Below are 26,893 nucleotides of genomic sequence, written 5' to 3' on the forward strand. Positions count from 1 at the left end.
CAAGCATTTTTTTAAAATGGACAAAATTGAGAGTTGCTGGAGAGAAGGTTCAGTGGGTAAAGATGTCAGCTGCTAAGCCCGGTGACTTGAGTTCAGGCCCTGAAACCTGTGTGGTAGAAGGGGATCGCCACCTTCCATGGGTTGTCCTCTGGAATGCACATGTACACACACACACACACACACACAAATGCAATAAAAATATTTTATTTTTAAAAACGTGGTATTTCTTGGCTTTTCAAGACAAGCTGTAGTTGCATAGCACTGGCTGTCCTGGAACTTGCTCTGTAGGCCAGGCTGGCCTCAAATTCAAGAGATCCACTTGCCTCTGCCACCTGAGTGCTGGGATTAAAAGTGTACCCTACCACTGCTGGGCTACAAACCCGCTTTTAATTAAAAGCCGTCGAATCACTTATTTTGATGTGTGATTTGTTATTTGATGTGGTATAGATTCCTGAATCTCCTGCCATCTATCTGTGACATATGATGTAGAGGTGCTAGGGAGTGAACCCCCAGTCTGTTGAGCAGATGCTCTGCTACTGAGTAAGACTCTCCCTACACTTTTTTCTTTAAAGATTATTTTTATTTCTGTGTGTGTGTGTGTGTGTGTGTGTGTATGGCACATAAGGGGGCCCTCAGAGGTCAGATGGCATTGGATTCCCTAGAGCTAAAGTCACAGGTAGTTGTGAGCGGCCATGTGGATGCTGGGAATTGAACTGGTGTCCTCTGAAAGAACAGCCATCTTGACAGCCCCAGACTCCCAGCTTGTTGACAGATATCCTTTTTCCCCTTTTCCCTTTTCCCCTTTTTCCTTTTTTCCTTTTTTCCTTTTTTTTTTTAAAGGCAAGATCTCTTTATGCAGCCTAGTCTAGCCTCCCATCTCCTGTTCTGAGTACTGAGGTGACCAGGGGGTGCCACTATCCCGGGCCTTACAGTAAGTAGAAGCTACAATGATACAATGTTACTCGGTACTTTAATTATCCCCTGCTGGAGCCTTAGCGCTTGCAGCTGCTGTAAACACTGGAGCAGTGACCAGATCTGCTTCACAGTTGGCCTTTTCCTACCTATATAAATGTACCAGTGGACTAGAATCTTAGACCCAAACTGCTGGGCCCAAAGGCTTAAGCAGGGCACCTTGTTTTTAATACTTGTTCATTGTGCATGTGTGTGGGCACGAACACGCCATGGCTCATATTTGGAGACCTGAAGACAACCTTCCGGAGTCGACTGCTCCTCTCCTACCACTTGGATCCTGGGAATTGAATTCAGGTCATCAGCCTTGTGACAAGTGTCTTTACCTGTTGAGCCATCTCACCAGCCCTAAGTTACTTTTGTAATTGGAAAATAGCATGTTTTTTTTGTTTTTTTTTTTTAAGAAACGACCCCATTTTAAACTAAAGAAGGCAACACATTTCCATCCTGTCAAGGAGAAAATAAAGAAGCGGCAGAGCTCGGAAGGCCAAGCAGCTCCACGAGGTGCATCTCAAAGGGCAGCTACAGCAGTACCAAGCCAGCAGCATTCACGGTTCTGTCCACCCCAGCCCTGGCCTGGCTGAATGGCTGCCTCTTGTCCCACTAGCACTTCCTGGAGGATGAAGAATAAAGCTAACCCAGCCTAAACCCAGTGCCTTGAGCCCAAGTTTAGTATCTGGCTATTGTCAAACAGAAAACCTTATCCCATCCTCCGATTGCCAGTACAGCATGTGTTTAAATTCATGTTACTGCTTGACATCACTACCTTGGCTAAGTATCACCTTTGCTGTGCCTTCTGTTGGAGTCAACACCACCTCTTCCTTCCCACGTGACATCATTTAGATTTATCTTTAAGGTTTCTGACGGGACTCATTTTTCCCCAAGGATTTTCTGACTCATCAGGTCTTTAAAAAGTTTTCCTTACTCCCTTACCTCTCTGTCCCTTCTCTCCCCATTACCCTCCCCCTCTCCCCCTCTCTCTCCATGTGTTCCTGGCCAGCCTCCCCCCTCCCTCTCCCTCCTTCTCTCTCTCTCCCTCCCTCTCCCTCTCTCTCTCTCTCTCTGCCTTTCCACTCCCTCAACTCTCCTCCCCATGCCCTAAATAAACTCTATTCCATACTTTAAAAAAAAAGTTTTCCTTAAATTTTTATTGTGAAATGGAGAATCCTTATTTTTAGGGGGGAAGGTGGGGTGGGTTTTTTGTTTTGTTTTTCGAGACAGGGTTTCTCTGTGTAGCCCTGCCTGTCTTGGAACTCACTCTGTAGACCAGGCTGACTTCAAACTCAGAAATCAGCCTGCCTCTGCCTCCCAGAGTTCTGGGATTAAAGGTGTGTGCCACCACTGCCCGGCTGAGTACTGTCTTAGGGTTTCTATTCCTGCACAAACATCATGACCAAGAAGCAAGTTGGGGAGTTATAAATAAGTAACAGCTTTATTCAGTTAAATAAATATCAGTTTATTAAGCTTACACTTCCATACTGCTGTTCATCACCAAAGGAGGTCAGGACTGGAACTCACACAGGTCAGGAAGCAGAAGCTGATGCAGAGGCCATGGAGGGATGTTTCTTACTGGCTTGCTTCCCCTGGCTTGCTCAGCCTGCTCTCTTATAGAACCCAAGAGCACCAGCCCAGGGATGGCCCCGCCCACAAGGGGCCCTCCCCCACTTGATCACTAATTAAGAAAATGCCCCACAGCTGGATCTCATGGAGGCACTTCCCCAAATGTGAAGTTCCTTTCTCTGTGATAACTCCAGCCTGTGTCAAGTTGACACACAAAACCAGCCAGTACAAGTACACTGTCACTATTTTCAAATGGACCCCATTACAGATGGTTGTGAGCCACCATATAGTTGCTGGGAATTGAACTCAGGACCTCTGGAAGAGCAGTCAGTGTTCTTAACTACTGAACCATCTCTTCAGCCCATCAATCTACTTTTTGTTTTTTTGTTTCTGTTTTTGTTTTTTTCAAGACAGGGTTTCTCTGTGTAGCCCTGGCTGTCCTGGAACTCACTCTGTAGTCCAGGCTGGCCTCGAACTCAGAAATCCACCTGCCTCTGCCTCCCAAGTGCTGGGATTAAAGGCATGAGCCACCACTGCCTGGCTCCTTCGCCACCTTTTACTCGGGGCTTTTATTGGAGGCTGGTCACACATGCAGCCTCAGCTGGTGCAGACCACAATTTCTGAGTCCCAGGAGGAAAGCGGGTGTTAGCACACAACATCCTTTGCACACAGAGCTTGGGCATCTGGAGTGGCTCTTACCTGTGAGGACAGCAGAGACCTTTCTGCGAACAGCTGCTCTGAACAAGATCTGTGGTTTTCAACAACAAACTAAAAGGCATGTGAAAAGTGAAGCCAGCCTGGTCTACAGAGTGAGTTCTAGGACAGCCAGGGCTACACAGAGAAACCCTGTCTCAGAAAAAAAACAAAAAACAAAAAACAAAATACAAAAAAACAAAAAAGGAAACATTCTAAGGCAGGAGAACAACACAGTTTCCTGTCTCTTTTTTTTTTTCCTAATTAAATCTCATCCACTTCGTGAGTTTATAACCAAGGAGTGAGGATGGTACAGACTTTGATGTTAACCCTCTGATGAGCAGGGCATAGAGGTGCCTGCCTGAGACCCTAGTACCCAGGGAGTGGGGATGGGAAGAAAAAGAACTCAAGGCCAGTTAGAGCCACCTATTGCATTGGGGGAGCCAGCCTGAGCTAATATAGCCTGTTTCAAAGAGAAGTCAGCAAACAAGACCACCACCAAAGCCACCGCCTAACCGCTGAGGCCAGCTACTTATTTTATATGGTAACATTATTAAAGACTCTGCCTTTAAAAATAATAATTACCAGCCTGGTCTACAGAGTGAGTTCCAGGACAGCCAGAGCTGTACAGAGAGACCCTGACTCGAAAAACCTAAACAAACAAACAAACAAATATAAAATAAAAATAATAATAAAAGCAAGACTGCCTTTAATAATGATGTTGCCAATTTAAAAAAGAAAGTATCTGGGTATGGTGGTCCCTGCCCTCCCAGCACTCTGGAAACAAGCATCCGGATTTCTGTGAGTTCAAGGCCAGCCCGGCCTAAATAGCAAGTTCCCAAGCCAGCCAAGGCTCCATGGTAAGGCCCTGCCTCAAACAAACAAAACACAAATAGGCTGTTGTATATATACACTTGTATAGCAAAGGGTTAGGTGCATTTGAAACACGCATCTCAAAACAGGATCCTTGCCTGGGCTGGAGCTGGTACTACAGAGTGTGCGCCCTGGGGTAGATCTGCAACATTACAGAAAAGAATTGGAAAGGAAAAAGAGGGGGGCGGTGAGGTTTCCCGGCATTTCACACTGCAGAGGACTAGAGTTGATTCCCAGCACCTGCCTTGGGTAGCTCACTACCACAGCCGCCTCTAACTCCCGGTTCTAGGACATCCCTCACCCTGTTCTGAACTCTGGGCGCCTGCGGTCACATGCACAACTCCCACACACATGTATAATTTAAAGAAAAAGACATTTTAAGGAAAAAGAAAAACCAAAGGAACGGCAGGGATTGCAGTGTGACTTAGTGGTAGAGGGCAGAAGCCCTTGGGTTCCTTCTCCAGCACAGAAAGAAAGAAAGAAAGAAAGAAAGAAAGAAAGAAAGAAAGAAAGAAAGAAAGAAAGAAAGAAAGAAAGAAAGAAAGAAAGAAAGAAAGAAAGAAAGAAAGAAAGAAAGAAAGAAAGAAAGAAAGAAAAGGATGAGAGAAAAGAGTGAGAGAAAAGAGTGAGAGAAAAGAAAGATAGAAAGGAAGGAAGGAAGAAAAAAGAAAAGAAAAGAAAACGGGTTAAAAACAAAAATTTCAAAGGACGCTTCTCCAGACTCACCCCGCCAATGGGAATCTTTCCACGTTTTTTTCCCTAGAACATGTTATTTGTACTTCGGAAAAGAAACAATGAGAGCTTTTAAACAAACAAACAAACAAACAAAACAGTAATTAACACACACATACACACGCCTCCTCCCCTTTCCTTGGCTCGTTGGCAACATCCATTGACACCTCCCACTCTTCCAAACTTCTTGTCCCCCAAAGAAAGCCACTTGGGAGCTAGCTCGGGGCAGCTGCGCCAGGCTCGCCCGGCTTCACAGACAGCGCGGCTCGGGGCGGGGGCTCGCCCTGCCCAGGGGAGCGGAGCACGGGGCTCCCGCCCGCCCCGCCGCTTTCTCTCGGAGTAATTAAGAGTGAAATCCCGCTCCCAGTGACCCCGCGCTCAGGGCCGGCCTGATTTACACATGAAAGGTCTACCCGGGGCTGCGCTTTCTCCCTTTCACGTTCACAATGAGGAGCCGGCCTATAAATAAAACCTCTGAGAAACAAGAGGCTTCAAAAAAAATGTCTTTGTGTGTGTGTGTGTGTGTGTGTGTGTGTGTGTGTGTGTGTGTGTGAGAGAGAGAGAGAGAGAGAGAGAGAGAGAGAAAGAGAGAGAGAGAGAGAGAGAGACTGAGTAGGAATAGTTTCAACAAACTAGAAAGAAAACTAGTATACCCAAGGCACAAATCGCATAACAGATGACTCCCATGAAGAAGTATGGAGAGGGTCCTGATCCTGGAAAGGGCTGATCTAGCATTGGAGGGGAATATAAGGACAGAGAAAAAGGAGGGAGGTGATTGGAGAATGGGTGGAGAGAAGAAGGTTTATGGGACATATGGGGAGGGGGGATCTGGGAAAGGGGAAATCATTTGGAATGTAAACAAAGAATATAGAAAATAAAAATATTTAAAAAAGAAAAAAAGAAAACTAGAGTAAGCACGTGAGATAAAACATCCAGGTAGGTGAGATAGCCCAGTGGGCAGGCAGAAGTGCCCTTTGGCGAGCCTGTTTGTGTCCCAGAGGAGCACAGGTTAGAAGCAGAGATCAGAACTGGCTCCCAAAAGTTTTGTTCTAACTTCCACCCTGGGGCACACACAAACTCATAAACAAATGAAAGTGTATATGTGTGTGTGTGTGTGTGTGTTAATGGGGTCACATTTTATGGATGCGGAAACTCCGGCTTAAGGAGAGGAAGATTTCCCCAAGATAGCCCACAGAATTAGGGCTCGGAAGTGGAAGCAGCCTTGGGAGCATCAGCCCTTTGAGGACTTCACAGGTCACAAGACTCACAGAACTATTCACTGGCTGGAAGAACTTGACGTTTTCTAAAGGTCACTACTCCAAGAGCCCTGGCTTCATTCGTTTATTTATTTATTTAGGTTATTTTTCCTTTATGATTATTTCTTTGTTTTTTATATTTGTTCTCTGAGAATTTTATTTGTTTGTGTTTGTTTTCCCGATACAGGGTTTCGATGTAGCCCTGGTTATTCTTGAATTAGACAAGGCTAGCCCTAAACCCACAGAAATCTGTCTGCCTGCCTCTGCCTTCTCCCCCATACCTGGCCTGTTCTTTTTCTTTTTTCTTTTCTTTCTTTTCTTTTTGTTCTTTCTTTCTTTCTTTTCTTTCTTTCTTTCTTTTTTTTTTTTTTTTTTGAGATGGAGTCTCCTCTTGAAGCCTAATTTCTGATCCTTTTGCCTCTACTGTCTAAGACTAGGAAGAAGTAAGGGAAGGAGGGAAGAAGGGAGAGAGGGTGTGTGTGTGTGTGTGTGTGTGTGCGCGCGCGCACGTGTGTACTGCTATGCTCAGCTCATATAGCCCAGGCTAGCCTCAAATTCCCCACGTAACTAAGGATGACCTTGAACTTCTGATCTTTCTGCCTCTGTTTCCCATGTGCTAGGACTACAGGTGCATCATGCCACCCCCAGTTCATACAGTGTGAGGGGTGACGTCCCTGCTAGCACAACCAAGCCCTGAACCTGTAAACTTCACACATTTACTATCTGTTGTGTTGGTGTGTGCATACACGCAAGCTTTGAGTGTGAGTGTGGAGGCTGGAGACAGCTGCAGGAAATCAGTTGTCTTCCCAGCGTGTGGGTCTTGAGGATCAAACTCAGGGCATCAGGCTTGGTAGCAAGCACTGTTCCCAGCTGAGCCATCTTGCCGGCACAAACTTTTCACACATAATACAAATAAAACTTTTTTTCCCCAAGCAGGGCCTTACTATGTAGGTCTGGCTAGCCTGGAACTCACTACAGCCCCAGAAACCTGCCTGCCTCTGTCTCCCAAGTGATGCAATTAAAAGATGTGTTCAGGCCGCCATACTGTCTTGGCATGGAATTCTTCACCATCTTGCCTAATGATTCTTCGACCCATTTGATAAACAATACAAGCTGGACAGTGGTGGCACACACCTGTAATCCCAGTACTCTGGGAGGCAGAGGCAGGCAGATTTCTGAGTTCGAGGCCAGCCTGGTCTACAGAGTGAGTTCCAGGACAGCCAGGGCTATACAGAGAAACCTTGTCTCCAAAAAACCAAATCCAAAAAACAAACAAACAAACAAAGAATAAAAAGAAAGAAAGAAAGAAAGAAAGAAAGAAAGAAAGAAAGAAAGAAAGAAAACATTTCTCAGAATCTCTTTTTCTTTTTCTCCCCCCCCCCCCTTTTTTTGTTTTTTTTGGTTTCTGCCTCCCATGTACTGGGATGAAAGGTGTGCACCACCACTGCCTGGCTGGAATCTCATTTTCTAAAACATACAGACACCAACAATAGCTTTGCTAGAGTAAAGATTCAACTGAAGCTCAAGCTGGCTTTGAACTCAGTGTGTGTAGCCCAGGCTAACCCTGAACCCCTCATTCTCTTGCTTCAGTCTCCCCAGGCTGGATTTACAGGTATGAGCTACCCTGGTCTCCCCAGGCTGGATTTACAGGTATGGGCTACCCTGGTCTCCCCAGGCTGTGATTTACAGGTATGGGTTACCCTGGTCTCCCCAGGCTGGATTTACAGGTATGGGCTACCCTGGTCTCCCCAGGCTGGATTTACAGGTATGGGCTACCCTGGTCTCCCCAGGCTGGATTTACAGGTAGGTACGAGCTACCCTGTCTGGTTTACATAATTCACGAGAGATCAAACCCAGGGCTTTGTGTGTGGCAGACAAGAGCCTCAGCCCCATGAAAAGCTTGACATCTTTGACCTGTGACTTCCAGAGTCCCGGAAACAGCCCCTGCTGCAATTGCGTTAGCTAAGTCCAGGCAAGGGGCAGAGCAGGGCAGATGGTTTGGAGGGAGCCCTGGGGAGCAGACAGTCGGCCTGCATCTGCTTGAGATGGGGGCGGGGTGGGGCGCAGGGTGTGGAAGGGTCCCCACCATGCTGCTTCACAGCTGTCTGTAAGGTGCCAGTGACTCTGTCCCCGGGGCCTTCTGCTCTGGCACATTCATTAGCAGAAGAATGATGTCAATATGGCAGCTCAGGCCTATGTTAAGTCTCAAATACCTTTTGGCTTTCCTCTCAAATGTTTACTGCCCAATTTCGGATGCCAGTACCGAGCTCCTAATAGTAAACACCCCAGCCTGCAGCTGGGTGCACCCATTCTTTGCACAACCTGTCTTTTGTTGTTGTTGTTGCTGCTGCTGTTTTCACTATTTTCTAGAGAAGAAACAGGCCCAGAGAGAGGCACCGACCTGTCGGAGTTCCCGCAGCCCCTAAGTGGTACAAGAGCCTGGATGTGAGCATCCATTACCTTGAGGGCCCTCCAGAATACTCAGAGGGCATGTCGGGGCACACAGGGCTGGGCTCACACCCCTCCAAAGTGCTTGAGGAAGCAGGCCTCGGGTGGAGCCCCAAAATTTGCATTTCTCACCAATTCCCAGGTCATGTTGCTGTTGCTGGCCCAAGGTATACTGAGAATTGCCCAGCACCAAGATTTCCCCACTGTCATTATCCCAATTAGGCAGGCTGTGTCCTGCCCAGCCCGTTAGAAAAGGCTGGACTCCTGGAATTGGAAGGTTGTTATAATTCTTTTGGCACTCAGCTTATATGATCCTGTAGCCTTAAAGTCTTTACAAAGAAAAGCGGAAAGAGAAAAAATAAGAACAAAACCAAACAAAACCAAACCTTCCAGGGCAATCCTTCTTAACCTTCCTAATGCTGTTAATAATAAAATTATTTTTGTTGCTACTTTATAACTGTAATTTTGCTACTATTATGAATTATAATGTCAGTGTGTGTGTTTTCTGATGGTCTGAAGTGATCCGTGGGAAAGGGTTGTTTGACTCCCCAGGGGGTCATAACATACAGGTTGAGAACTACAGCTGTTCTAGGAGCTGGGGTAGAATCACACATCCTGACTTCCAGCCCTAGCACCCAACAAAACTCTTACCAATTTAGAGATGCAACAGTTACAAAGATAAGGAAGTTTGTAAGCCCGGTGGGCTGGCATTTCCTATATGTAATCCCAGCCCTTGAGACAGAAATAAGAAGGCCAGAAATCAAGGCCAACCTCAACTACATAATGCGATTGAGGCTAGCCTGGGCTTCATGAAACCCTGCCTTCCAAACAAACAAACAACAAACCACAAAAATAAAAATCAGTTAAGAACACAGAAGACATTCTGTAAGAAAGAGCAGAAGGCGGGGTGACTGCGCGCGAGTGCTTTGTCTCAGGAGCCCAGGACAGCCAGGCATGGGGGCTCGATTCTGTGAGCTCAGCTACTCGGAAGGCTATGGCAGGAGGACTGAGAGTTCAAGGCCTGACTGGGCAAGTTAGAGACACCCTATCTCAACAGAAAAGAGTAAGAGAAGGCTGGAGAGTGCGGGAGTACGGCCCACTGGAGAGTGCTTGAATAGTATGTCTGAGGCCCTAGGTCTAATTCCTATTACTGAAAGGGAAAGAGAAGGAGGGGCTGGGGGAGGGAAGAAAAAGAGTTATGGAGGGAGGGAAGGAGAAAGGGTTAGGGGGAAGGAGATGGGGGGGCAGACCATTAGCCAGCTCTGGTCACTCTACCTACCCACAGCAAAGGCTTTGTGTTTCTACAGAAGTTTGTTAATTTGAAAAAGAAAGCACTGCAGGAGTTTTGGACATGATTTTGTGTGTGTGTGTAAGCGTGTGTATGTGTGTATATGTAGGTGAATATATGTCTATACATGTGTTTACAACCCCGTATGTATGTGTGTGTGTCTGAGTGTGTGTGAATGTGTGTGCATGTGTGTTTGTAAGTGTGTTTGTGTGTATATACGTGTGTTCCTATGTATATATGTGTGTATGTGTGTGTGTGTGTGTAGGTGTATGTGTCTGTACATGCATTTACAATCCTGTATGTATGTGTGTGAGAGTATGTATGTATGTGTGAGTGTATGTGTGTGAATGTATGTGCGTGTATGTTTGTGAGTATAAATGTTTGTGTATGTGTAGGTATATGTCAGTGTATATGTGCATATGTATGTAGGTATGTGAGTGTGTGCATGTGTGTGACTGTGTGAATGTGTTGTATGTGTGAGAATGTGAGAGACTGTGTATAATACCAGTACTTGGGAGGCAGGAAGTAGCAGGACCGAAAATTCAAGGTTAGCCTCAACTGCAGAGAGAATTTGGCTACTTCAGGCTGCTGGAGACCCTGTCTCCAAAACAAAACAAGGACTGGTGAGATGGCTCAGTGCTTAAGACAGTTGCTGCAGGGCCAGACAGCCTCAGTTAAGACTCTGGGACCCACATGGTGGGAGAAGAGAGCCCCCCTTTCACACGCATACCATGGCATATGCGCCTCTACACATACACACATGCACAAAGAAGTGTGTGTAAAACGACAAGGAGAACTCACTTAGTCACTACATCAGACCACACACTTCTGGTTCTTGTCTGTATCCTGCACATTTCGGAGTGACGTGATGCTCGCAGGGGCTGATGGGTTCATCTCCAGTGTGAGCAGCTGCTGGTATCAGATGCGACTGTTATCAGTCCCCATTATTAAATCACAGAACTGTATATGACAGATTGCTAAGACAGGATCAGCAAAAGAAAATGAACATTTCTGCAAATGGGGTTGGAGGCTTTGCGGAGGCCAGAGGATGGCTCGCCCTGGGGTAAGAGGGCTCACCGTGCAAACAGGAGAACCTGGGTTGAGCTCCTCAGTATCCATGTAAAACTTGGGAACAGTCACATGTGCCTGCAACCCTAAGCCTGGGGGTGGGGCGGGGTGGCGCTGAGACAGGAGGATCACTTGTGCGTGTTGACCAGACAATCTACCTGCCGACTATAGGGATCCAGGTCACTGGACCCTGCGGGGCACAGAGCAAGCAACCTGACATTCTCCTGTGGCTTACGTGCACACACACACTCAGGACATGTGTTTGTCTAGTTGCACAGGATACACAACAGCACTAGACTGCGGTGGCACACACCTCTAGTTCCAGTATTCAGGAGGCAGAAGCAGGAAGATTTCTGAGTTTGGGCCAGCCTGGTCTACAAAGCTGGTTTCCAAAACGGCCAGGGGTACACAGAGAAACCCACCTTGTGTGTGAGGTGGAGGGATCTGAGCACAGTGTCACACCCAGTGTTGAGGAAGTATTAACAGACAGCTCCCCGCCCAGGGCTCGCTTAGCCAGCCAATATAGCTTAATCTTCAAACCCAAGTCCCCAGCAAGAGCTCTTGTCTCAAAAACCAAGGCAGGGGCTGAGCACGCAGCTCAGGTGCTAGAGTGCTTGCCTAGCATGCACAAAAACCTGGGTTCAAATCCCAGTACCGCATAAACCCTGTGTGGCGGTGCATGCCCATACCCATAGTACTTTAGAGGGGAAGGCAGAAACATAGGAGGCTCTAGGCTATCCTCGGCTACATAGCAAATTTAAGGTAAACCTGGGCTACATTAGACCATGTCTCAAGAAGAATGAAAATAAACTCAAGGTAGATAGTTACTGAGGAACACCACCTGACAGTGAGCTCTGACCACACACACATACACTTAAGAAAAATTTGGGAGGGGGGCTGGAGAGATGGCTCAGGAGGGGTTAAGAGTGCTGATTGCTCTTCCAAAGGACAAGGGTTCAATTCCCAGCACCTACATAGCAGCGTACAACTACCTCTAGTTCCAGAGGGTCTGATACTCTTTTCTGGCTTCATTTAGTAGTACACACACACACACACACACACACAGTTCAGCCTGGCATGGCTGGTCTTGGTTGTTAACTTTACTATTATCTGGAATCACCTGAAAGCCAAGCAGCTGGGCACCCCTGTTGAGGATTTTTGTTTTTGTTGTCGTTGTTTTGGACTGGATCATTTGAGAAGCCCTACCCTCAATCTGGGCCAAATCTAATGGTGGCAGCCCACAAAAAAAAAAAAAAAAAAAAAAAAAGACATGGATGGTAGAGGCTGTCATGGCTCACACCTTTGATTTCAGCACTGGGGAGCCAGAGGCAGGTGGGTCTCTGTGGGTTCAAAGCCAGCCTGGTCTACAGAGCCAGTTCCAGGGTAGCCAGGGCTATACAAAAGCTTTTGCTCTTGGCCTGCTTGCCCTCCCTCCTGCTGGCAAGCTCACCCATCCTGCTACAGAGGCACCTCCTTTGCTGGTATCAGGATGCCAACGCAAACTGAAGACCAGCAGCTCGCTAGGATTTCTCTGCGCCTCCAGGACGAGCTTTGGACCCGAGACATCCTGAGTCTCCTGGACTGAACAGCGACCAGAGCCTTGGACTTTCCGCAGGAGACAGTCAGTGTTGGGCTCGGATCACAGCCTGTAAGCCACGCTAATAAACCCCCTTTTAAGATAGATTCACTGTACAAGTTCTCTTCCTCTAGGGCAGTGGTTCTCAACCTCCCTAAAGCTGTGACCCTTTGACACGGTGCCTCAATGTCGTGGTGACATCCAACCAGAAAATTATTGTCATTTCTACTCATGACTGTAATTTTGCTCCTGTTGTGAACTGTAATGTAAATATCTGATTTGATATTCGACCCCTGTGAAAGGGTCATTTGACCCCCAAAGTGGTCGTGACCTATAGGCTGAGACCTATACTGCTGCTCTAGAGAACTCCGATCACTACCCTTATACACATAAAATAACAAGGTCAAATCAAGACACAAAGGCTGTAGCAGAGCCGCAGCTGACACACTATGGATGCACGAGGAATGTTCAAAGGTTCTGAATAGCCACTGGCAGAGGAGTGCCGGGGTCAGGTGTGGCACAGACAGAAAAGTTCTGGGGGGACGAAGCTAAAACTCTGGGAATCTCAGGCTTTGGGTTTAGGGGTTTGAGATTCCAGGTGTACACTACTGTGCCCAGGAAGATGGTGTGTTTCTGTGTGCGAGTGTGTGTGTTGTGTATGAATGTGTGTTTAAGTGTGAGTGTGTATTATGTGTTAGTGCCTGTGTTGTGTGTATAGGTGTATAAGTGTGTAAGTGTGTATAAAGTATGTTGTGTGTTAGTGCGTAGTAAGCATGTGAGTGGGTGGTTGTGTGTGTGTGTGTTGTGTCGTGTGTTGAGTGTGCTGTGGGTTAGTGGGTAAGTATGTGAGTGGGTTGTATATGTGTGTTATGTGTTAGTATTTGAGTGTGTATGTTGTAAATGTGTGTGAAATGTGTATGTTGTGCGTTAGTAACTATGTGAGTGGTTTGGTGTGTGAATGTGTGTTATGTGTGAATATGTGTGTTAGTGTGTGAAGTGTGTATGTTGTTTGTTAGTGTGTAAGTATGAGTGGGTTGTTGTGTGTGTGTGTGTGTGTGTTATGTGTGAATGTGTGTTATGTGTGAATATGTGTGTTAGTATGTGAAGTGTGTATGTTGTTTGTTAGTGTGTAAGTATGAGTGGGTTGTTTTGTGTGTGTGTGTGTGTGTGTGTGTGTGTGTGTGTGAATGTGTGTGTGAAGGAGAAAGGAACTGTGGAATGTGATTTTTTTTTGTCTCTTCCCAGTGAAAGATATCAAATAGCGGCTCATTACCTCCCAGTTTATAAAGTACTGTAGTTAATAAAGCATTTTCTAGTTATTTCCTTTCATCCTCAGACAGCTCCGGGTGCAGGGACTAGAGCTTGTGTGTGTGTGTGTGTGTGTGTGTGTGTGGTGTTAGTCAGGCCCTTGATCACAGACCCACACTACCTGTCCCATTTCATCACACCTTGTGTGGAGAGAAAGGTCATATATAGGCAGGCAGAACAGCAGCAAGCCTTTAAGCCCGGCACTCAGGCAGGTTTCTGGGTTCAAGGCCAAGCCTGGCTTACACAGCGGGTTCCAAGCTAGCTAAGGCTACATAGTGAATCCCCCATATACAAAACTGAAAGAAACATTTCCTGTAGAGAATCAGGGCTGTGTCTTAGGGGTTCTGTCCCTGCGCTATAACAACATAACTAAAAGGAAGCTGGGGAGAAAAGGGTTAATTCAGCTCCACTGACAGAAGTCAGGGCAGGAACCCTAGAAGGGCAGGAACCTGGAGACAGGAGCTGATGCAGAGGCCATGGAGGATGCTGCTTACTGACTTGCTCACCTGCTTTCTTATAGAACCCAGGACTACAGCCCAGGGATGGCCCCGCCCACAATGGGCGAGGCTTGGGACCCCCCCCCTCCCCACATCAATCACTACTTAAAATGTCCTACAGGCTTGCCAACAGCCCAGTCTTATGGAGGCCTTTTCTCAGTTGAAGTTCCCTCTTTGGTGACTCTAGCTTGTGTCAAGTTGACGTAAAACTATCCAGCCCAACTTACCCCTCGCTACCTTGACACACACACTCGTCACTGCTGAGCCCCAGCCTTTCCCTTCTTGTTCACCCCCGCGTGCACACCATCACAAGGTAAAATACTCCGAGCCTTAAAGCTCTCACAGTGTTCACAAATTCAAACGGTTTAAAATTCAGTCTATTTAAAACTCTAAAGCCTCTTTTAGGACCTAAAAAAAAATCTCTTTAATAAGTCAGTCTCTCAACTGAGGGCTCCTGTAAAATAAAAAAATAAATACTTTCATACTTCAAGAGAGAAGACCTAGGGTGTACGCACAACCGAATCAAAGCAAAAACAAACTCCTATAAACTATAAATAACTCAGCATCCAAAGTCTGAATCAACTGAAGATTGGTCTTTTGGGCTCTTCCGAAGGGCTTGGGTCACTTCCCTGGCCCCGCCCTCTGCATCTCAGTGTCTCTTCTAGGCCCAGGCTGGCTCCGCTCCAGTGCTGCTGCTGTCCTTGGTCATCCCACGGTACTGGCGTCTCCAAACTCCTGGGGGCCCTTGCTGCAACTGGACTGCACCTTCACCAACAGCCTCTGCTGGGCTCTTTCCAGGGACCCCTGCCTGGCCACACAGTGCCCCCAGCCACACAGTACAGATCCTCAGCTGCTCTCCATGACCCCTTCATGCCTTCAAAACCAGAACCACCTCGCTGGCTCTTAAATTCAGCTGCCAGCAGAAGGTACAACTGGGGCTGTCTCTGGGACACAGCTTCTGTGTGCCAGGAAACCCTTCCCAGAGGATTTCACCTCAGCGATGCTGGTCTCTTGTTTAATCACAGCTAATTTCTTCGCTCCAGCTGACCAATATTGAGTGTCCAGCAAAGTAAAGATTTCACTGATTGCTTGTTAATCCCAGCTGATTCTCCAGCTCCAGTTGACTAGAATCAGGGAATCTTCATTTAAGTAACTGGCCACAGTGGTGTCACTAAACTTCCCTCCGAAATGTCATCACAAGTCAGGCCCCCATCCTCTGCACTGCTCTCAACATTTTTTTTCCTGAGACAGGGTTTCTCTGTGTAGCCCTGGCTGTCCTTAAACTCACTCTGTAGACCAGGCTGGCCTCAGAGAGCTCTGCCTGCCTCTGCCTCCCAAGCGCTGGAATTAAAGGCGTGCGCCACCACTGGCAGGGTGTTCTCAAGAGTCTCATCTTCCAAGCTTCTGCACACCAGCTCCCTGAGCTCTCAACACTCAATGGATTTTCTAGTTCAAAGTCCTTCCCCGGTCGTCCCCAAAACACATGGCCAGGTCTGTCACAGCAATGCCCAACTATCCTGGTGCCAATTCCTGTCTTAGGATTTATAGTGCTGGGATGAAACACTATGATCAAAGCAAGTTGGGGAGGAAAGGGTAGTGTTTGGGTTGCACTACCACATCATTGTCCATCACTGCAGGAAGTCAGGACAGGAACTCAAGCAACAGGGCAGGAACCTGGAGGCAGGAGCTGATGCAGAGTCCGTGGAGAGGTGCTGCTTACTGGCTTGCTCCTCCTGGCTTGCTCAGCCTGCTTTCTTATAGGACCCAGGACCACCAGTCAGGGATGGCCCCTGCCCACAATGGGCAGGGCCCTCCCCTATCAATCACTAGTTAAGAAAATGTCCTACAGGCTTGCCTACAGCCTGCCAGTTTTGGAGACATTTTCTTAATTGAAGCTCCTTCCTCTCTCCATGTCTCTAGCTTGGGTCGAGTTGATGTGAAATTGTCCAGCACAGGCATCAGCTGACTAAAGGAGGCTTCCTGCTCGTCTAGGCACTATCTCCATTGTCAAGGCTAAACCTTTGTTTGAACTGAGTCTTTCTATGTGGAACTTTTAGTGCCCAGCAGGAAATGGTGACATCAGTGTGGGGGGGGAATCGCTTTGTTGTGGGCCTCCCAGAACACTTACTTCTTACAGAGGGTGGCACTCAGGAGTGCCTACCACTTGGAATTTCCCTGATGGCCACCACGGAAGACTCCTAGGCCCCAGACAACCTGAATTCATATCCTGATAGCCATTTTCTAATTTTAGGTTTATTTGGGGGTTTTTTTGGGGGGGGGAGGAGTTGTTTGTTTGTTTGGTTGGTTGGGTTTTTTTAAAAGATTTATTTATTTATTTTATATACATGATGAGTACACAGTTGCTGTCCTCAGACACACCAGAAGAAGGCATTTGGATCCCATTACATATGGTTGTGTGTCACCACGTGGTTGCTGGGAATTGAACTCAGGACCTCTGTTAGAGCAGTCCGTGCTCTTAACTGCTGAGCCATCTCTCCAGCCCAGGTTGGTTGGTTTTATAGACAGTGTCTTGTTAGGTAGCCCAGGCTTGACTTCAAAATCCCAGTTCCCCAAACTGGGAGTAGTGAAGTATATCTTCAATCCCAGCCCCTCTGAGGCAGAGGCAGGTGGATCTCTGGTGAGTTCAAGGCCAGCCTAGTCTACATCATTTAGGGCTAGCCAAGATTACATAGTGAAACCTCTTCTCAAAAATAAACAAAAATCTAAGTCCTTCCTCTGACTCCGGAGTGCTGAGACTACAGGTGTGTGCTACCTACCATACTGAGCAGACAGTTTTTCTTTTGTCACGAGAAGAAAGGGAACAGCAAAATGCAATTTAAAATACGCATCACAAGCCAGGCGGTGGTGACACACGCCTGTAATCCCAGCACTCTGGGAGACAGAGGCAGGTGGATTTCTGAGTTCGAGGCCAGCCTGGTCTACAGAGTGAGTTCCAGGACAGCCAGAGCTACACAGAGAAACCCTGTCTCAAAAAACAAAACAAAAACAACAACACAAAAAACAAAATCCTCATCACTAGGGTTTAGCGTCAGAGGCTGTGTTTGGAATGGGATACCAGAAATAAGCAAACCACAGTCCTGCTCTGGCGGCGGGGGCGGGGGACTTCTGGGCTCTTCATAGGATTTAGCTCAGTGGTAGGTTGCTGGGGAGAGGAGAAGGAAGAAGAGGAGGAGGAAAGGAAGGAGTAAAAGAGAGAGGAGAAGGAGAAGGTAAGACCACTCTTGACTGAGATTACGGCATGAACAAAGGCCCTGGGGTCGGGAAGGCTTGAGAAGGTTTTAGAAACAAGAGAAAAAAAAGGGCAACAGGCAGTCACTGCAGGGTTTCAGCGAGGGCATCGGGTACCACCATCAGCTCTGCACTTTAGAAGAATCCCCGCGGCTGCTGTCTAGAGGACAGATGGGGAGCGGTGAGGCTCTGAAGAGGGAGGCCAATCTGGAAAGCGCTGCCGTCGGATGGTTAGCCGGGGAGTGAGCAGAGGTGGGCGGGAAGGCTCGGAGAGACACTGGGAGGAAAGGCATAGGACTTGGTTGATGAGATCCGGGTGAGAGAGAGGAAGGGAAGCACGGGTCCCGGGGAAGGAAGGAGGGCTGGGCGGCACTTGTTATAAAGCCATCAAACCGAGCGCAAGAGATGCCCAGGGCCAATAATCGAGGGGACGGCAGACGCCATACACAGCCCAGTTCCCCCGGGCACCGGAACTGTGGGAAAGACGCTGGCCGGGCCCGGGAGGCTCTGGATGGGGAGCGGTGGATACAACGTGGGTGAGACAGAGTGTGTGACAGTGGCCCTGGGAGCCCTGAATGACAACCCAAGGATTCAGTAGAGGGTAGCGACACTTGGCTGTAGCAGAAGTAAACTCTCATCCAGACGGTGAGAGTGGGTGTGGGAGGGGCAGCAAAGTGGGCGTTCCCCCTCTCTCTTTCCTTTCTCCCTCTCCCCTCCATCCCCTCCTAACCCCCTCCTCCTCCCTCCCCATCCCCTTCCCCCCTTTCCCCTCTTTCTTCCCCTCTCTCTGCCCCTCCCCCTTCCCCTCTCCCTCTGCCCCTCCCTCTTCTTCCTCTTCCCACCCCCTCTCTCCCTCCCTCCCTCTCTCTCCCCCTCACCCCCCCTTGCTGCTCTTTGGTCTTATTTTTATGGGTCTTACTATTATTATTATTTTAGATTTGCTTATCTATGTGTACGAATGTTTTGTCTGCACGTGTGTACGTGCACCACTTGCAGAGCTGGGAATAGCCGCTGAGCCATCTCTCCCGCCCTCCTCCTATTTCTATGGTTTTGCTTGCTTGGCTTGGTTCGGATTTTGTTTTTCTGTTTCTGTTTTTGTGTTTTGAGGCAGGGTCTTATGTAACTGAAGATGGCCTCAAACTCTTCATAGGCAAGGATGGACTTGAACCCCTAATAGACCCACCCTCTGAACTCCAGGCTTACAGGGGTGTGCCACATGATTCCAGCTTAAGTATCTCTAAACCCTGGGATCTCCAGGGTTGGGGGTGTGGTTCAGTGGGTAGAGCACATGCCTGGCATGTATGAAGACCTGGGTTTGTGCCCCAGCAGTGATGACACAGGTCTGTAACCCCAATGCTGGGGAGTTGGTGGCAATATTAGAAATTCAACCTCATTCTCAGCTACAGGTTAAAGGGATACAGGACACTGATGGGGACAGACTGTCTTTCTATCTTTTTATTTTATTTTTTTAAAAGGTTTACTTATTATATGAAAGTACACTGTGGCTGTCTTCAGACACTCTAGAAGAAGGCATCCGTGGTTGCTGGGATTTGAACTCAGGACCTTCAGAAGAGCAGTCAGTGCTCTTAACTACTGAGCCACCTCTCCAGCCCCCTGTCTTTTCTTAGTTTTAACTATATACTGTCTTGTCTACAATTATTGTGCAGGTGCAGTTGTGTGCGAGTGTACAGGTGTGGGGGGATGCACAGGTGTGTCTGTGTGCAGGTGCACGGGTGTGTGTGTGTATGTGCACAGGTGTATGTGTGTACAGGTGCATAGGTGTGTGCGCACAGGTGTGTGCGCACAGGTGTGTGTATGTGCAGGTGCACAAGTGTGTGTACACATGTGTATGTGTGTGTGTGCAGGATCACAGGTGTGTGTGTGCAGGATCACAGGTGTGTGTGCGTGTGTGCATAGGTATGTGTATGTGCACAGGTGTGGGGGGGTGCACAGGTGTGTGTGTGTGCGCACAGGGGTGGGGGGATGCACAGGTGTGGGGGGGTACACAGGTTGTGTGCACAGGTGTGTGTGTGCACAGGTGTGTATGTGCAGGTGCACGGGTGTGTGTGCGTGTGTGCATAGGTATGTGCAGGTGCACAGGTGTGTGTGCACACGTGTGTGTGTGTGTGTGTGTGTGTGTGTGTGTGTGCAGGATCACAGATGTGTGGGGATCTGTGCAGGTGCACAGATGTGTGTGTGTGTGTGTACATAGGTGTGTGTGTACACAGGTATGTGTGTGTGTGCACAGGTGTGTGTGTGTGTGCACAGGTGTGTGTGTGTGTGCACAGGTGTGGGGGGATGCACAGGTGTGGGTGGGGTACACAGGTGTGTGTGTGCAGGTGCACAGGTGTGTGTGCATTGGGTAGAAGCATGAGGATCACCTTGTGTGTTGTTGTTTAGAGACTGTGGCTTTTTCTTTCACAGGCCCGAATCTCACCGACGAGGCTGGACTAGCGGTTGAGCCCTAGAACTCTGTTCTCGTTGCCCATGAGCTAAAATTATATGTTTTCACTTTTCTTCCTTTCTTTTTTTATTGTTTTATTTTATTTATTTGTTTATTTTCCACATGGGGTCTAGGGATTGAACTCAGGGTCTGAATGCTTTTAAGGTAAGCACTCTATTAACTGAGCCCAGATCCCCGACCTATGGTTATTAAAGAAGAGGGGGGAGGTGAGGAGGGAGGGGCTCATTGGTTACGGGGCGCTGAGCCACAAGCCTAGAACTCTTAGCTGGATTCCCTAAGACCTGTGTGGTGGAAGAGACCAGCGACTCCCGAAAGCTGACCTGACCTCTGATCGCCACGTGTGCTGTGCACTGGGACTCTCTCTCTCTCTCCCTCTCTCTCTCTCTTCCCACAGAGACAGTAAATAAAAGTTAGAAAAAACTAGAGAGAGGAGGAGGAAGAGGAAGGGAAGAGGAGGAGGAAGAGGTAGAGACTCAGGAGACTCAGGAGGCTAGGGCAGAAGGATGGGAATTCAAGGCTAGCTTGAGCTATATAGTGAGACCCTGACTTAAAAACAAACTGGAAACTGCTCAGTGGTTACAACCAAGAGCCCTGGCTGCTCTCCCAAGGGACCAGAGTTCAATCCCCAGCACCCACATGGCAGCTCACAACTGTCTGTAACGCCAAAGGATCCAGCACCCTCACACAGACACACACTTAGGCAGAACACCAGTCCACACGAAATGAAAAACAGGTATGTCACTTAAAAACAAAACAACCAAACAACAAACCAGAAGCTGAAGAGATGGCTCAGGGCCTGCTGTTCTTGTGTGTGTGTGTGTGTGTGTGTGTGTCCCAGCTCCCCACTTCAGGCAACTCACCACCACCTGAGGCATCAAAGGGAAAACCAAGTAGGGCAGTAAATCAACTGTCAAGTGAGTTCTGAGTTCTGCAGATTTTCAAGAAGGGTTCCTTCCCTCTGCTCTGTGTCCCAGTTCCAGGGGGAGGAGAGGGACTTTTAGTATTTCTTCTTATCTACCCCAACCCCTCACTCCTACAGGAAATGAGGATTCCCAGATCGCTCTGACTCCATCTCCTGTAGCCCAGGCTGGCCTTGGTAACAGTAAATGACCTTCAGCCCCCGGTTGTCCTGCCCCCGCCTCCTGAGTGTTGGGATAACAGGCATTCTTTGCCACAGCTGCTGGGGCAGAGCTCGGGCCTTGCGCCATTAGGCAAGCTCTCTGCCATCTGAGTTTCGTCCCAATTCCTTTTCCCTCTGCTTTTCTAATTTCTTGATTCACTTGTTGTGTGTTAATTTTTTGCAGTGCTTGGGGTTGAACCCAGGGCCTCATGCATGCTGGGACATCGGCACTCCTCTGAGCGACAGCCCCAGCCTTCTTTTTATTGCAATCTGCTTGTCTCTTGTTTTTGACACGGCTCCTTAACACGAAGCCCAAGCTGGCCCTGAATTTGCAGTGTTCTTCCTGCCTCTGTCTTCTATTGCTGGGTTTTAAAGCATGGGCCACACCATGCTGACCTCTTACTTCTTATTTTGAGACAGACCTTACCGAGCTGCCCACACTGGCCTGGCACTCAATCTGTAGCCTAGGCTGGCCTTGAACTTGTGATCTTCTTGCTCCAGAATATATAGAGTTGTTGGAATTACAAGCCTGACTAGAACAACTGGAGACTCCCCATCTGTCACACACCCAGGATTCACTATACATAGTGACAGACCAGGCTGGTCTCAAACTCACAGAGATTCTCCTGTCTCTGCCTCCCCAGCTGTGGGCTTAAAGGCATGCGCCAGCACATCCATCTTGGGCTGGAATTCTTGATTCTCCTGCCTTAGCTTCCCAGGTGCTGGGTTAATTGGGGGTGGGGGTGGGTAATGCCGCCAGGCCTACCTTGAAGATTTCTTTTCTTGTTCCAATGTGAGGAAGATGAGAAGCCTCAGAAGACGGCCGGAAGAAAGAGTCCCTGAGGTTGAGCTGGCCTCTCCCTGTATTCCTGTCTCAGGTTTCACCTCCCTCCATCTCTCCTTCCAGGAGCCTGAGAGGAAACCAGACACGTTGAAGGTCGAAGGCAGGACTTCCCTGGCCCAGGCTTTTGGGCGGTGCCCGCATATGAGGAGCCTGCCACCCACTGGGAGAGAGCGGTACTGCAGGCGCAGGTGCTCGGGCCCCACCCCTCCCCAGTTCATTGCCTGTTTTCACTTTGCCCAAAGGGTTCTTGTCTTCATGGGACTTACAGTCTATGGAACTGACGACAGCGACAGAAATCCAGGGAGCAGCTTAAGAGCCCATTTATTTTTTGGTGGAAGGATTTTTTTTAAACAACACAAACAGTATACATTCATAGCAGAATATTTGAGAAGAAAAAGCCCAGATATAGCTTTCATCACACGTGCGCATAGCTGCCACAGAGTTCCTCCATATGTCTTACAAAACTGGAGGCAGCCATTTGCGATATTTTGTAGGCAGCCTTTCTGTTTAAAAATTGCATAAATACAATATGGTAGGGACTCATTTAATGTATTTCCATAGACCATATTTTTACATCACCATTATTAATTTTATCTATATAAAGTGTTTTGCCTACATGTATGTCTGTGTGCTGTGTGCATTCCTGGTGCCCACAGGAACCAGAAGAGCGCGTTGGACTCCCTGGAACAGGAATTATGGACAGTTCTGACCCACTATGTAGGTTCTAGACCCTCCATTATCCTCTGCTGGAGCAGGAAGTGGGGGCTGGTCATAGCTTTGACCAGCCAAGCTGCATCCCGGGCCTACATCATTTTTCACTGAATGAAACTGGATGATTGGCACGAACTGTGTGCATCCTCGGGAGGTTCAGTCCGGAGAATCACGGCAAAACAGAAGCGAGCCTGAACGACAGAGTTATTCTGGGTCAGCCTGGGCTACAGAATGAGGTCCTGTATCTGTTGAGCAGTAGTGGTACAACATTTAATCCTAGTACTAGGAAGGCAGAGGAGCTGCGTCCCTGATTTTGAGGCCAGCCTGATCTACATATCGAGTTCCAGGACAGTTAGAGCTACACACTGAGACTCTGTCTCAAAAACAAAACAGAACAAACAACAATGACAAAAATTAAAAATCACGCCAGGCAGTGGTTGCGCACGCCTTTAATCCCAGCACTTGGGAGGCAGAGGCAGGTGGATTTCTGAGTTCGAGGCCAGCCTGGTCTACAGAGTGAGTTCCAGGACAGCCAGGGCTACACAGAGAAACCTTGTCTCGAAAAAAAACAAATCAAAAAAAAAAAAAAGAAGAAAGAAAGAAAGAAAGAAAGAAAGAAAGAAAGAAAGATGAAAAATCACTGCTGTCATTTACTGAGCAAGGTACCAAGTGCTTCACAGAAACCAGCGAGTCCTGCTAACACTTATAGAAGGTGTTATTCTTTCTTTTGGTGCACAAAAGAAACCAAGGCCCAGATAAATGATTTATTCAACAAAAGCAGCAGAACCAGGATCTAAATCCAACTCCATCTCAGAACTTTCATCCCTGTGTGTTGTGCCTGCTCTGTGCCAGCCCCACCCCCACCCCACAGGGAGCTCAGGAGGAGGTGAGGACACAGGATCTTCCTCCTCCTAGAGACTGAGAACTTCAACATGACTGGGGGACCAGAAGCCCGAGGAAGGGCAGGGAGCAATCCAGAGAGGCTTCCTGTAGGAGGTGGGGAGCTGGGGACCAGCTGGAAAGAGCAGACAGAGGCAAGGAGTGAAGGAAAGGAGTCTCAGAGCACACTTCCAAAGCAGCCTGAAAGGAGTCGGAGTGGACAAGTGCAAGAACCTGAACCGCAATGCAACGGGGAAGAAAAAGTAACCGAGCAAGATAGGGTCTCACCGTTTAGCCCTGGCTGTCTCGGAACTCACTATGTAGACCAGGCTAGCCCCAAACACAGAGAGATCTGCCTGCCTCTGCTACTGAGTGCTGGATTAAAGGTGCTCACTGCCACACCCTGCTCACTTCCTCTCTCTCTCTCTCTTCCTTCCTTCTTTTGAGAGAAGGGGGTCTTGCTATATGGTGTAGGTTGGCCTCAGACTCACCCAAGTTTGAGTTCTTACTACACCAGACATTCTCTGGAGGTCCCTTGAGTTACTGACACAGTAGTGTTTCTTTAATGCACTGCTCTTCCGAAGGTCCTGAGTTCAAATCCCAGCAACCACAGGGTGGCTCACAACCATCCGTAGTGGGATCTGACGCCTTCTTCTGGTGTGTCTGAGACAACTACAGTGTACTCACATATATTTATGTGTGGGCACACTGTGCACACATGTCTATAGCATGTGGAGACAAGAGGACAATTTTCAGGACTACTGTCTCTCTCTCTTTCTCCCTTCCACCATGAGAGTCCTGGTAATCAAACTCTGGTCATCAGGTTTGGCAGAAAGCCTTACCCTGTGAACCATTTCAGTTCCAATCTTTGGAAACAGCATCTATCTGTAGAGTATGTCTGATGCTGTGTGCACCCGTGTGCTGGTGGGCAGGTGGAGGGGGGTGTCAAACCCCTTGGCTATGCAGTTGCAGGTACATGTGGACACTAGGTTTGTTGGTTAAGAGGTCTGGACTTGAGGATTGCACAAACTGCTCTTACTGGCTGGGCCGACATCTTTCCAGCCCCTGAAACGGTGTTTCATGGCGCACTGGTGTGTCAAAATGTTGGAGCCAAACTTCCAGATTTGAATACTGACTTTAAGGTTGTTTTTTTTTTTTTTTTTTTTTTTTCTTTTTCGAAACATGGTTTCTCTGTGTAGCCCTGGCTGTCCTGGAGCTCGCTGTGAAGACCAGGCTGGCCTCGAACTCAGAAATCCACCTGCCTCTGCCTCCCAAGTGCTGGGATTAAAAGCATGCACCACTACTGCAGGGCTGTGAGGTCTGTTCTTAGCCAGGGTCAGCCCAACATCCTCTTCTACTGTCATGAGCTTCGCTACAGAGCTATTCACCTACCAGATCCTTGTTCTGGAAAACAGTGTGGCAGAAACCTTGGCCCCAGGATGGATGTAAACACCATCGGCCGCTAGAGAGGGTGGTGTCAGACTGGAGCCTGTCTGTAGGTGGCCCTGGGAGGCTCCCTGTACAGAGAGGACAGGCAGTCCTTGGGGAAGCATCGAGAGGCAGCGTGTGCAGAACTGCCACCTCAGTGCCTCGAGAAGACATTTGGTGGCCAGTCCATTCTCAAGGATGACTGAAATGTTTCCGCAGAAGTCAGAACATTTTTAAATTGTTATTTTGATTAGCTTATGTTATCGGTACCTATTAGTAGGGCTCAGCGTGATATTTCCACTCGAGTACGCAGCTGGTGCTTATTGATCTCCCTTTATACCACCAGCCCTGAAACCCACATCCTTCTCAGTCTCTACTAACGGATATTTCCCTTACGCTCATCCTCCTGCCTCAGCCTCCCAGGGCTGTGGCTATATAGGTGCACTGTACCATGACTGATTTAGCTAATCCCTCCCTGTCCTGATCAATCAGCTCAGCAAAAGCTTGGTCAAGCGAGCCCCTGGGTCAAATTGATACTGTGCTCCCTAAAGCAAACCCTGTGTGATTCTGAGGCTAAGAGAACAGGTGGGGCCGGCTCCCTGGGTCCACCGCTTAGCTAAGGGGCGATTCTCTGAATGTCTGGGGTCTCCATTTCAGTATCTGAGCCTGTGAGAACAGCATCTACCAGGTGGGGATTAACATGATCAATGAGGACCTGTCATGTGACATGTGCTGGGGTCACACCAGTAAAGAACTCCAAGTCCCGGTTCCCGTGGTGGTTAATGGAGGAAGGCCGACACTAATTGCATACATATTTAATATAACAGACAGCAGGAAGTGTGACGGAACAGGTAAGGAGCTGAAAGGCAGATAGAGTGTCTGTGTAGGGAGGAGATGTTTTGTTTAAGGATGGTCAAGGAAGGGCTGGAGAGATGGGTCAGTGGTTAAGAGAACCACCTGCTCAACCAGAGGTCCTGAGTTCAATTCCCAGCAACCACATGGTGGCTCACATCCATCTGTGATGGGATCTGGCGCCCTCTTCTGGAATGTCTGAAGAAAGCTACAGTCTACTTACATGTAATAAGTACTAAGGAAGGCCTCTCTGATAAGATGCTCACAAGAACAGGGAAGGTGGGTAGCGAACATGTAATACCAGCACGTGACAGTCTGAGCACGACGAACTGGAGGCTGTGCAGTGAGAACCTGTCTCAAACACAAAGACAACAACAGACCCACACAGCTGGGTGCGACGGGGCCTCTCACCTGTAATCCTAACACTTGAGAGGCTGAGGCAGGAAGATTGCCGAGGGGTCAAGATCAACCTGAGCTACATAGTTCCAGGCCATTCTGCCTGTATAGGGGGCTCTAAGTCAGCCTGGACTATGGAATGAGACCCTGTTTAAAATACTCAAAAGCTGAACCAAAAAACTGACCTGTCTAAAATAAAACAAAGGGCAGGGGATGTGGGCGAGCAGTTCGGAGCACTCGCTGCTCTTGCAGAGGGTCCAGGTTCTGTTCCAAGCACCCTAAACTCATGTGGATCACAGTGGCTTTTAACCCCAGATCTAAAGTATCTGATACCCTCTTCTGGCTTCTGTGAGCACTGCACATACACGGTGCACATTTAGATAAGCAGGTGCACACACAAACAGAAATACATACATGCACATATATACATACGTATATGTATATATACATGTTTATATATATACATATATACATAAAATAATATAATTTTTTGAGACAAGGTTTCTCTGTGTAGCCCTGGCTGGCCTGGAACTCACTCTGCAGACCAGGTTGGCCTTGAACTCACAGAGATTCGCCTGCCTCTGACTCCCAACAATTTGCTGGTGGGACTAGAAAACCCACCATAGGCTCAATTTGCTTGATGGTCGTGCCATCAAGCCCAGCATAAATGAGTAATTTTTTA

At 48.1% G+C, this 26,893-nt stretch overlaps 1 protein-coding gene across 2 annotated transcripts in view; it reads right to left on the reverse strand.

The window, feature by feature from the left end:
- Positions 1-2,995: 2,995 nt before the first annotated feature.
- Positions 2,996-26,893, reverse strand: part of LOC127673034 (2'-5'-oligoadenylate synthase-like protein 1) — a 449,062-nt gene continuing 425,164 nt past the window's right edge. The window contains exon 7 of one of the 2 annotated variants that reach the window (XR_007975066.1): positions 2,996-3,017. The gene's annotated coding sequence lies outside the window, so the exon portion shown is untranslated. Of the gene's footprint in view, positions 3,018-24,761; positions 24,794-26,893 lie in introns of those variants that run through there. The other variant, XR_007975065.1, reaches the window with a different exon arrangement.

The sequence above is a fragment of the Apodemus sylvaticus genome, chromosome 22, assembly GCF_947179515.1.
Source record: "Apodemus sylvaticus chromosome 22, mApoSyl1.1, whole genome shotgun sequence".
Lineage (NCBI taxonomy): Eukaryota > Metazoa > Chordata > Mammalia > Rodentia > Muridae > Apodemus > Apodemus sylvaticus.